The sequence below is a fragment of the Nicotiana sylvestris genome, chromosome 4, assembly GCF_000393655.2.
Source record: "Nicotiana sylvestris chromosome 4, ASM39365v2, whole genome shotgun sequence".
NCBI classification, from domain to species: Eukaryota; Viridiplantae; Streptophyta; class Magnoliopsida; order Solanales; family Solanaceae; genus Nicotiana; species Nicotiana sylvestris.
The window spans coordinates 71,430,663-71,443,451 of NC_091060.1; positions in this window are offsets into that span (position 1 = coordinate 71,430,663).

Genomic DNA, 12,789 nt, shown 5'->3' on the forward strand with positions numbered 1-12,789 from the left:
TGTGGTAGGGTTGTTGATACTCAATTTTGTCCTCATGTTTTATAAAATATTCCATAGACTTTCAAAATATCATTTTGCATTACTACCCAATTTACAAGAGTCATATAAGTATTTTCTATAATTTTCTATAATTCTTAAGCTTTAAAGCTGGGAAGGATGAGAAAGAAGAAAAACAAACTTACCTTGAATATGAGGAAAGCTGGGAAGACTTGAGGTTAAAGAATTTGGGGAAGAAGGGACGAATTTTGGATAAGAGAAGTTAGAGAGAAGCTCATATTTCTAAAACATCGAAGCTCTACAGAGTGGGGACTCTGAGATAAACCCTAAAAATCTCAATAGATCTATTAGAAATCGGAACGATTTATCTTTGCAAAACAGAGAAAGGAAGCTCTCGAGTCTAATGTTCAAAGGCCAGAATAAGGCAAAGGAATCTTTGAACTCTAATGCTTAAAGTTTTAACTGTGTTCCTTCTTCAACTTTCTTTGTCAGTAGCCTGAATCGGAAGGAAGAGAACCTAGAGCTAGATCTTTCCTTCTTTCTTGATTTTCAACCTTTTTGAGGAAAACTTTTGCAGATCGGAGCTTCTGGCAGATCCGATTCAATTCTACATTCCTTCTTTCTTTGGTAAGCTCTATCTCTCTCATCAAAATCAGTGAAATTTACTCTCATTGTCAGCCCATTTGCAGTTTCAGCTCTTTTAATTTTTTAAACCCATTTTCGGTTTATAAGCTTTGTGGCGCTGAGATTAAACCGGTGTTTTGGTTTCCGTATTTAAGAAACTGTTATTACAAATTCTTAAAGTCCTTGCAATTACTGAAGTTTTAGTTCCGTCAATTTAATTCGGAGATTTTCGTTTAATTTTTGAGAAATGGGTTTCTTCACTATTTGTTCATCCTAGTATAAGGTAAGTGTATTCCATTTTTATTTACTATTTCTTCATTTTCTAAGGTAGATTTCAGTTCAGATTCGTTAGGGTTTTGGGAGCTGCTCTTTTATTTACTGTTTCTAAGGTAGATTTTAGTTCATTTTCTAAATTTGAGGATTCCCTTCCTGCTCTTAGCCAAAATAAATAAAACAGGAGGATTCCCTTATATTCTCGTTTTCTTCTTCTCCTTTCCTGGTACATTTTATATTGTTGGGGCTATACCAGTGGTAGCGGTGATAGCTCCTTCTGGTTTTTGGGTTGTGGTATTTTCTATGTTTTCAGGAATTCTCGGAGTATTGGAGACAAGTTGGGCGCACGAGCACTGGCAAAGGAGAGTAACCTGGGCGAGTGTCAGCAAAGGGCGGTAGGAAGTGGTGCGTGAGCGTACAACTACATCGAGTACAACAAATCAGCCACAGGTTTTGTTATCGGGAGTTGGTACCTCCTGTTTTACCGTTTCCCTTTTGGTGTTAGCTAAATTATTGTTACTTTACTTAGCAATAGTTAAACCTTTCAACTAGGATACTAGTTACCACTTGTTTCCTTCTAGTTTGATTTGTGTGCGTTGTGCACTAGCGAGTCTTCTATTGTTGTAGGTGTAGTGGCTGCAGTCTGGGATGATAGAATAAGGGCATGTCCTCGGGTGGGGCAGAGTGTGGGGCTGGGGTCAGGGGATGGGTCGGGTAGCAGGGGAGGTAGAGGGGGCAAGGGAGCCTATAGGTTGAGAGTCGGGTCATGGAACATAGGTTCACTAACGAGTAAATCCATAGAGTTGGCGAAAATCCTGCAGAAGAGGAAGATTAATATAGCGTGTGTCCAGGAGACTAGGTGGGTAGGATCGGGGGCAAAAAACGTGGATGGGTATAAGTTGTGGTACTCTGGTGTCGTGAGGGGTAAGAATGGAGTGGGTATCCTGGTAGATAGCCATCTTAGAGAGTCCGTGGTAGAGGTCAGGCGGGTGAATGATAGACTAATGACTATTAAGTTGGTGGTGGGTGAGGGTACTTTAAATGTCGTTAGTGCGTATGCACCGCAAGCAGGCTTGGATGAGGATATTAAGAGGCGTTTTTGGGAGGGGTTGGATGAGATTGTTCGTAGTATACCGCCTTCTGAGAGGTTATTCATAGAAGGAGATTTCAATGGTCATATTGGGTCATTTGCAGGTGGGTACAATGAGCTGCATGGCGGTTTTGGTTTCGGGGAGCGGAACGGAGGGGCATTTCGCTGTTGGACTTTGCCAAGGCTTTCGATCTAGTCATTGCGAACTCGAGTTTTACGAAGCGGGATGAACATTTGGTTACTTACTAAAGTTCGGTGGCGAAGACTCAGATTGACTATCTCCTCCTCAGGAGATGCGACAGGAGGTTGTGCGAGGACTGCAAGGTTATCCCAGGTGAGACCCTCTCAATGCAGCATAGGCTTTTGGTGATGGACATTTGTATTAGGATAAGGAGGAAGAAGAGGTCAGTACAAGGACGCCCCAGGATTAGGTGGGGTGCCTTAACTAAGGATAAAGCTAAGGAGTTGGAAGGAATGTTATCGGCAATGGGAGCTTGGAGAAGTAATCGGGATGCAAACACAATGTGGTCGACGACGGCGGACTGTATAAGAAAGGCGGCGAGAGAGGTGTTAGGGATATCTATGGGCCACAATGGTGGCCACAAAGGGGATTGGTGGTGGAATGCAATTGTCCAAGGTAAAGTGGAAGCAAATAAGGCGGCTTACCTGCGGTTAGTAGGGAGAATTGACGAGGAGGAGAAGAGAGAGAACAGTCAAAGGTATAAGGTAGTTAGGAAGGAGGCGATGATGGCAATGACGGAGGCTAAGACGACAGCTTTTGCTCGTCTGTATGAGGAACTAAGGAACAAAGGTGGGGAGAAGAAGTTATTTTGACTCGCTAAGGCGAGAGAGAGGACAACTCGGGATCTGGACCAAGTGAGGTGCATAAAAGATTACGACGACAAAGTTTTGATGGGAGATGACCATATTAAGAGGAGGTGGCAGACCTACTTTCATAAACTTCTAAGTGAAGAAGGGGATCAAGATATTATACTTGGGGAATCGAGGAATGCCGACAGTCACCATGAATTAAGTAATTGTAGGGACATTGAGATCAATGAAGTCATGGAGGCAATGCGTAAGATGAGAAGGGGCAGAGCTACCGGGCCAGACGAAATTCCGGTTGAACTGTGGAGGTGTGTGGGTAGAGCAAGCTTGGAATGGCTTACTGCATTGTTTAGTGTTCTATTCAAGACTAATAGGATGCCTGAAGAGTGGAGGTGAAGTACAATGGTCCCGTTGTATAAGAACAAAGGGGATGTCCAGAGTTGTAACAACTATAGGGGCATCAAATTACTAAGTCATACCATGAAAATTTGGGAGAGAGTGGTAGAAATGAGAGTGCGAAGGACGGTGTCTATTTCAGACAACCAGTTCGGGTTCATGTCGGGGCGATCTATCACAGAAGCTATCCACCTTATTAGGAGGATGGTGGAACAGTACAGGGATAGGAAGAAGGATCTCCACATGGTGTTTATTGATCTGGAGAAAGCGTACGATAAGGTTCCTAGGAAGGTCTTATGGAGCTGCTTAGAGGATAAAGGGGTCCCGAGTAACTATATTAGGGTGATTAAAGACATGTATGATGGAGCTAAGACTCGGGTTAGGACAGTAGGAGGCGACTCTGAACACTTTCCAGTTATTACGGGGTTGCACCAAGGGTCTGCGCTCAGCCCATTCCTATTTGCCCTGGTGATGGATGCACTGACTCATCATATTCAAGGGGAGGTGCCATGGTGCATGCTATTTGCTGATGACATTATTCTAATTGACGAGACACGAGGCGGCGTCAACGAGAGGCTAGAGATTTGGAGACATGCTCTTGAGTCTAAAGGTTTCAAGTTGAGCAGGACGAAGACGGAATACCTCGAGTGCAAATTTGGAGTTGAGCCGACGGAAGCGGGAGTTGAAGTGAGGCTTGACTCTCAAGTCATTCCCAAGAGGGGTAGTTTCAAGTACCTTGGATCGGTTATTCAGGGGATCGGGGAGATTGACGAGGATGTCACACACCGTATAGGGGTGGGGTGGATGAAGTGGAGGTTAACGTCGGGAGTCTTGTGTGACAAGAAAGTGCCACCGTTACTAAAAGGTAAGTTTTATAGAGCAGTGGTTAGGCCTGCAATGTTATATGGTACTGAATGTTGGCCGGTAAAGAACTCACACATACAGAAGATGAAAGTAGCAGAGATAAGGATGTTGAGGTGGATGTGCGGGCATACAAGGATGGATAAGATTAGGAATGAAGATATTCGAGAAAAGGTGGGCGTGGCCCCCATGGAGGACAAGATGCGGGAAGTAAGACTCAGATGGTTCGGGCACATTCAGAGGAGCAGCACTGATGCACCGGTGAGGAGATGTGAGCGACTGGCTTTAGTGGGCACGCGGAGAGGTAGAGGGCGACCTAAGAAGTATTGGGGAGAGGTGATCAGACAAGACATGGCGCGACTTAAGATTACTGAGGATATGGCCCTTAACAGGGAATTATGGAGGTCGAGCATTAAGGTTGTAGGTTAGGAGAAAGTTGTGAATATTTCTACAGCACAATAGGGTGAGACTAGCCAGTTAGGAGTTAGACTAAGAATGTCATTGGTCGTCTATTGATGCAGGGCTTTGCCTGCTAGTTTTTACTATACCAGCCATCTATTTCGTATTTCGTATTCTGTATTTCATATCTCTTATATTGTTATTATTTTATTATGTATTTTTATGGTACTAATATATCGGCTCCTGTTGCTTTTTTGAGCCGAGGGTCTCCTGGAAACAGCCTCTCTACCCATCGGGGTAGGGGTAAGGTCTGCGTACATATTACCCTCCCCAAACCCCACTTGTGGGATTATACTGGGTCGTTGTTGTTGTTGTTGTTGTTGTAAATTTGATTTTCTTGTATTTAAATTATTCAAATATTTAGTAATTATCCATACAAATTATTTTGAGGTGATTTAATCATCCAAATTTATTATATATACCCACATGTATATTTTATAACATTTCACTCCATTTCATATAATTGCATTTGTATTTTTGAGCTATTTACACACAAAATATTTACAATAATATGCTATATCCTATAAATAATTATGTTTATTATATTATTTATGCCAAAATAGCATTTTATATTTTTATGATGTTGAGTTATTATTTTCAAGAATTTTTCACATCATAAATAATATTTTTACCATTTATTAGATGTTTTAATAATTTATTTTTAATTAAATTCGGGTATTTTAAAAGCTGGCCCAAAATAGGCCAAATTCCGACCAATTTAATGGCCCAAATGCCCAAAATCGTTAACCCAATTCTCCAGCCCAAACCAAACAACCCCTTTAGTTAACCCGGTCGGTACCCATTTTAAATGACCTGCCACACTCTTTCCTTCGATCTTAGCCATTGATCTCGGAGATCAACGGCCCACAAACCATCTCCCATCTTTAAACTGCCCAACCCCAAACCCTAACACCCATTTCCCTAAGAAATCCGCCCTAAAATCCTCTCGTCCTCTCTTCTCTAAAAGAAACCCTAGCTACCCCACTCAAATCCCAGTCCTAATCCGATATCACATGGAAATATTCCATGTTTCCTTTCCTTTCTTGCACACACAGAGATTTTTACCATCTCCTAAACATTATAGTGTTTGGTCTTCAGTTATTTATGGAAGCTAAATCAATGGGTGTTCATTCAACTCTGATTCTGTAATATCTTCATGTTCTTGACTTGATACATTCACTACCATGCTATATGGGTCTAATTCAGTAAGATCTTTGACTATTTTTGTTCTCCGTCTTGAACTAGGATTTGCTCAAGTTTCTCCTAAATTGATTCTAAATCGATTTTGCATGTTTTTCTTTCTTTATTTGTGTTTGATTGACTGTGTTTCTTTGTTCGTATATTTAATTTTGCTACTATAAAAAACTCCTTCCCGTTTCCCCTATACAATCCTTAATCACTGTTATTCTCTCACTCTCACTCGTTCTATACTATTCTGAAACTTGACCTCTTGGCCTACTGAAAGCCAAGGCCACCGGAATCTTCTCTATCTACCTCCCTAGTGCGAGCACTGCTCGGAGCTCATTCGAAGCTCCTGTGAACTCTGACGCACTAGGGTTTGGAGTTCTTGCTGTCATTCTTACTTTGCTATTAGAACTCAATGATTCTCCTCTATTTGTTATTAAATCTGCAAATTGGTAAGCGTTCAATCCCTCACAATTTGGAAGAGTTCTAGGCTGTTACGCTTGTTTGAGGTTGTCATATTTATATATACTTAAATTCCTACATTGATTATCTAATATTGAACCCTTTTTCATGTCTCAATTTGAACACTTCCACTGAAACTCCTATGGAATTAATGTCTACCCAGAAATTGCTTTAATGAGTCCCTTTTTGCTGAACCTTTTATGTGTAATCTATTGCTTTAATGAGTCCCTTTTTGCTTCTTCTCTTATGTATGGGCAATAGGCATAAGTTCTGATGTCTGCCTATCTTGTTAGCCTAGAGTTGATATGATCTTTTACCTTCCACGAGTTCTTCAGAGTTTTTTGTATTATGATCAATGCTCATTATGTTAAGTTTCATGTTCAACTAAGCGATATGTTTTCCAAACTATGCCACTAATATGTTGTTATGACTGTCTGCAACTTACGCTCTCATTAGGCTCTTATGTTAAAACCTTCATGTGAAGATTTTACTCTACTTACTTCTTAGCTATGATTATGCTATATTGTCATCTGAAGTTCGTTAGGTTGGTTCGGAATCATTCTTTATTTTGAAACTATATTTGGAGCGATTTTCTAGCTCATATTGTTCAATCTTGTCACTTTAAACACTCTTCTAGAAATACAAATATGAAGCCTCATATATGCCTTGTGTGCCTTCCAATTTAATGTAATCTTGCATATGTGCCTTTGGCCTATAGCTGATGATATCTATAGCCTTAAGAATTAAGTGTGGGGATCTCAAGAGTTGTTTGATTAATTTTTCAAATAGTTGTCACTTGCATGGTTAAGTTTGGCATCAGTTGGGTTGAGTAAGTCATGCTTCTTGGGCCTGGTATTGGGCCATATATGTTTTTGGACTTGGGTTTCAGGTTCAGGCATACTCTTTTGTTCTGCTAAGCCTAAGATTTGGGTATACTGGTTATGTGAAGAGTGAGGTTGTTAAAGGCCCAATCAGCTCTGGGTTACTTTCGTTTGGGCCTGTTCTCAGGCTTGCAAATATTCTTTATGTAATATTTGTACTTATACTCATTATTTGGGTCTGTAATAATTTGTAAACAAATAATTGGGGTGTTAGTGAAATTGGGGGAATGGGTATATTCTATTTTTGCACAAAAGGGTAGAAAACATGCATGTAGGGTCTACATGCTTTGTTTGCTATTTTGTTTGACATGCTCTATTTCTACACACTAATAGAAGTCATGCCTATAGGAATCACACACCTCACTTAATTTGTCTGAGTACATGTATATTGTTCAAAGCATGTTAGTTTGAGTAATTGTTGTACCCGTTTCCATGCCTACTGTTGTGCATTATTAGACAACATGTTTATAGGGATCAAATGCCAATAACTACTTGTTTAATTATTAGACAGCATGTCTATAGGATACAATAATGCACGCCTTTGATAATGCTCATTTAGATACCATGACTATAAGGTTTTAAATAATTAATCAGTTATTTTATGCTGCCTCACTTAGATGACATGACTATAGGGATAAAGTGTTATAAAACCAAGTCTAATTATCAACTGTTAGAGATCTTGCCTATAGGATATTGTCACTCGCATATAAAACTATTTATAAAGTCGACGCTGCTAATTCTGGGCTCTCAAAGTTGTTTTACTGCCTTATTGCATAATATTTAGATATCATGCATGTAGCGCCTGCAACGTTTATAAGCTACAAATTCGTTAATCTAAGGCTGTAGTACCATCTATATGATACTGAAACTCAGAATTACCTAGAAATCGTGCCTATAAGATTTAACAACTATAATGCTTCTCAACTTTGAAATTGGTTATTGCCTAATCTGCTACGTGCATTCTCCGTTAATGTGTGGAGGTGAACTTGAGCCATTTGTTGCCTTTATGTGAAGTCCTGAATGTTTTGAATGCGTGCCTAGTTTTATCATTTTGAGTATCCTAAGTAAAGTCTAGAACCACCCAATAGTAGGTCCAAACCTCCCGGACCATAGGCATAGGACGGGTAGTGTACACATAGAATGTGACCTAGAATTGAATTAGAGCACCTTGAAGTAACAACTTTAACATATTAATCGGGTAACAGGAGATGATAGATGTGCCGGCTGAATAATATGAGCAACCCCTACCCTAAGGGAGTTGTGAAGTACTATTTATGTTGTACGGGGTGATCCTTTAGGCTAAAAAAATTTAGGACCCCATTTACTTTATATGTTTGTGGTTCGCATTTAGTCATCAAATATAGACCAACAACATTGTATCCTTGTAACCTCTGAGACTTGTACTGATTATTTAAATAGTTTAAATTCTTATGTTGTTTTCTTTACACTTGTTAATGTTACAATAGAACCTTCAAGTTCCATATATTTCTTCACTTATTTGATCATATATCTTAATTATAATAATCCACATAGTGTGAACTTCGACCAGGACCCACAGTTGTGGACCTCGAAGAGTGCTTAACACCTTCTCTTTGAGGTAATTTGAGCCCTTACCTGATCTTTGGTGACGTAGACTAGTCAAATAGAGTTATTTGCAAATAGGTGCCCTAACACATCTTAAAAATCGTTAGGTGGTGACTCTTTTATTTTAGTACCCATTTTAAAGGAGTTGTCATACATAGAAACCCTCTTTCAAGAGAGAAAGGGACGCGACAAGGGTTGCCACGAATTTCGAGGACGCTTGACGCTATTTGGATAATTATGGACTACCAAGGGAATTTCATATTGGTGGTGGCTTCATACATTATGAGAGTTTGAATTTGATGAGAAAGGTTTGCTTGAGCTATTAAGGGACTGTGAATGCTTGATTATCATCTTGGTGTGTATATCGTCTTCAGTTGGGACGTGATGCAAGGTCTTCTAGTTGTACATTGGTGGAATGAAATAGATTTTGAAGCTTGTGGACGAGTGTGAACTCAGCAGGAGTCATTAATTGCATAGCATTGTACCATGGCAGGTCATAGAAAGATGTTAATATAAGGTCACACAAGTGGGCTATCTTCTGTGAGGAAGTTAGGGGTTGCATGATTTCTTATGAGATTTTTATGAAGAGTTTTATCTTCTACCTGGTGGGAAGTATGTGCTACAAAATGGGTTCGGGTCACTTTATAGGAAGATGGCTCGCTGCCAACAGGTTGAGTGTGTTTTTGGGTTGATGATTTGGGATATGTTATGGTCAAAGCAGCATTAGTGTATAAGGGATTCATCTATGTAACAATATGGAATCAAGGCATATAAGGAGGATCAGTCATTATGGATTCTTGGATTATGTGATTGTGACTTGAAGCCAAATGGGGGAGTCTACCAGTGGAGATTGGGGTCACCTGGTCGTATTTTGTGATAGATTCTAGACTAAGGGACGCTTGGGGATTAGACATGATCTTAGGAAGATGACTTTGAGGATGATTGGAGCAAGGAATTTCTATGTTCGTGTTGTATTTCACCTTAGTGATATATGGAGATTGTGGAAGGACTCAGATTCGATAATCTTCTATGGAGGTAGTGTGCATGAAAAGGATTCACTCCGTTATTTAATTTTGGTATATTTTTGTACTAACAGAGCACTAATCATTCAGCATGATTGGCTACGTATTCGAGACCAAGAAAGAGTGTGCAATTGGAGATTTGAGATTTGTGTTGGTTTGTGAAAGAGACTTGGGGCAGTGCTACATTATTATCGGTCATGCGAGGCAGTGTTTGAGAGATGAAGGGAACAAATTTAGATTTATAGGAGGCTTATTTTGAACGGGTGCTTGGGTTAGAGGTCTACCAGATGGATAAGAGAGAGTAAGTAGCTCACAAGTATTGGGACGACGAGATTTTATATTAGGATCACTAGGGATGATATTCGATTAAGGTCCATAGTATACTTGTGAAGAGTAACGTTGACGTGAAGGCGGGTCACGAGTAATTGGAAGAAGTAGGGTCCATTTAGCAGTGGCTTGGGTCATCATGGTAATAGAGACGAGCGGTTCCTTTGGTATTATAGGGCTTTATAGGTGTTTTGTGGCAATACAATCGGGTTTGGTAGTCTTTGTGATTTGGGTGATTTAGAAGGATGAAGTTTGGCTGGCTTGGTTATGTGCATGTGGTTTTCGAAGAGTTTGTGATGGTTTTGACCACCACTTGCGGTTGGTGTCTTCTACATGCATGAAAATTTGGTTGTGTGTTGTGATTTTCTCCTGAATTGAGTTAAGTGGGAGGTTTCTAGTCGATAAAGTGTGTATCATGTTTGTGATTTGGAGACGATAATGGGATTCTCGTATTTTTGCATATTAGCAAGATAAATGCGGTGAGCTGTGTGGAATTGGGATTGAATGCACAATATTGTAGTTCATTTTTGAAAGGAATGTTATGAGTTCTAGACAACATCGGTTATATGACATTTAAGAGAATGCTAGCAGTGTTTTGGTATCGCCTGGGAATGGTGTGTTTTGTGGAAGATACATTGTGTATTGATTGCAGATACTTGACTAGTGCTACAGAAATTGCATGGTTGGTAGCCGGTAATATTCAAGTTTTGCTGGTTGGTGCAGAGAGTTATGGGATTACCTCCCATGTGATGATTGTGTATGCGTGATATGTCAGTCACTTGAGTAGAAGAGTTAGGGATTAAGTATGTGATACGTGGGTATTTTACCAACTTATCTCGTCTTTAATCTTATATTTTTGCTATGTTTGATTGATAAAATCGTGTGTTTAAAGTCATTTACTTCTATTTTACAGGTTTTGTGTAATTTAGAAGTGATCGTGAAGAAATCAAGTGAAAATGAGTCAAAAAGAGCTAAAATGAACATAGGAACACTGCCCAGTAAACTACCCTTCGCGAACTCGAAGGAGTAATGCGAACACGAAAGAGCAAGAAACCAAACCTTCGCGAATGCGAAGGAGGGATCGCGAACGCAAAGTCGCAGAAAACAAACATTCGCGAACGCGAAGGAGAGATTGTGAGCGCGAAGATGCAGAAAACAAATCTTCATGGACGCGAAGATATGATCGTGAACAGGAAGAACAAATAGGTGGAAAAAACTGGGCAGTTTTGAATTTCACGTTTTTTACCCCAAAACCATTTAATACATGACCTAGCTTATTGAAAGACATCTTTGGCCGACCAGAGGATATTATTGGCAAATCTTGAAAAGAGAACACAAGTTTTGGAGCTAAGGTTCTTGCATACACACTTGGCTCTGGAAGATTTGAAGCTTTTGGTTGAGAATTTCTTACCCATTTATGTTCATTTCTTCATTTCATTGCTTTGCATTGAATATCTAAGTGTGTAGTATTTTTTTCAGCACTTCAATCTTGTTTATGGAAATATTCATATTTAAAGTGTGGATTAAATATCTTAGTGTGCTTATGTATTGAACGATTTTTATTTATATTAAAGTGAGTTTTTATTTCTTTAATTATTCTTGTTCTTTAATGTTTCCAAAGGGATTATCTAACCCTAGGACTCACCCATTTACTATGAATTAATTTTGAAAAATACAATTTGGGATTGGAAAAGATTAATTAACAAGAACTTGAGGCGTTACCCCTCACTTTATAGATTCAACCTAGGGATAGGATTGAACTACTTATAGCCATATTCGGGTGTGCTTAATCTCTTAATTGTTTTAGGGATAATTCGATTAGGGAGTCTTTTTAGTCTTCGGAAGAAGCTAATAAAGAATTATTACTCGAGGCTAATTAATATAAACTCGCTCGTATTTGTAAAATTGTGAAATACATTGGATCGTTACTTGAGTGTAATTCCCAATGCATTCAAGCTTGTAGCCATTGATCATTTTACTTGCTTCTAGGTTAGTTTATATTTTCGCAATTAGTTATAAACATTTTCTCAAAACCATTCTAAGTGTTTGGCTTAGCATAACAAGTCATAATTCTCTTACACGTCTAACTGCCTACATATTGTTCTCTGTGGTATTCGACCCCGACACATAGTTGGGTAAATTATATTGCATGCGACTGTACCCATTTACTTTTTATTGGTTGATTTGGACGTCATCAAAATTGGCGCCGCTGCCGGGGAATAATTTGGTGTATTTAGGTTGTTTGAGAAGTAAGAATACATGTTTTGGTCCAAACTTGTGGATATTTGCATAATTATTTTTCTTATCTTTGTTTATTTTTCTTGTTTGTTTCTTGTATATTTTCTTAGTTTGTGAAAAATGGCATCATGTAAATGAATTAGTCGGATGGTAGTTGTTCATACTTTGATGACCCTTGTCCTTACTGTGGAGGACCATACTCGTGGAAAAATTATTTAAATTCTCCCGGGGGCAGATTGTGGGCACAATCTCAAACCCATGAATGGAGTATTTGTTATAAGTCAAAATGGTCATTGGACTAATTGTGCTTATTTGTCATTTCCTTCCCCGAACCTCTGCTATGATGATTATACTTTTTGTGATGACAAGTATAAGGATATGGATGTGGAAGAAATTGAGCATGGTCAAAATGGAGAGTTCAAGCTCATAGTGGAATTCCTACTTGAAGGAGGAAACAAAGAGCAAAAAGCCTTGGAGGAGCTTTTGGAAAAAATAGTCTCCAAAATAATTTGGCACTTGAAAGGTTGAATTTACAAATGGGAGAAATGCTTGAAGCTTTAGA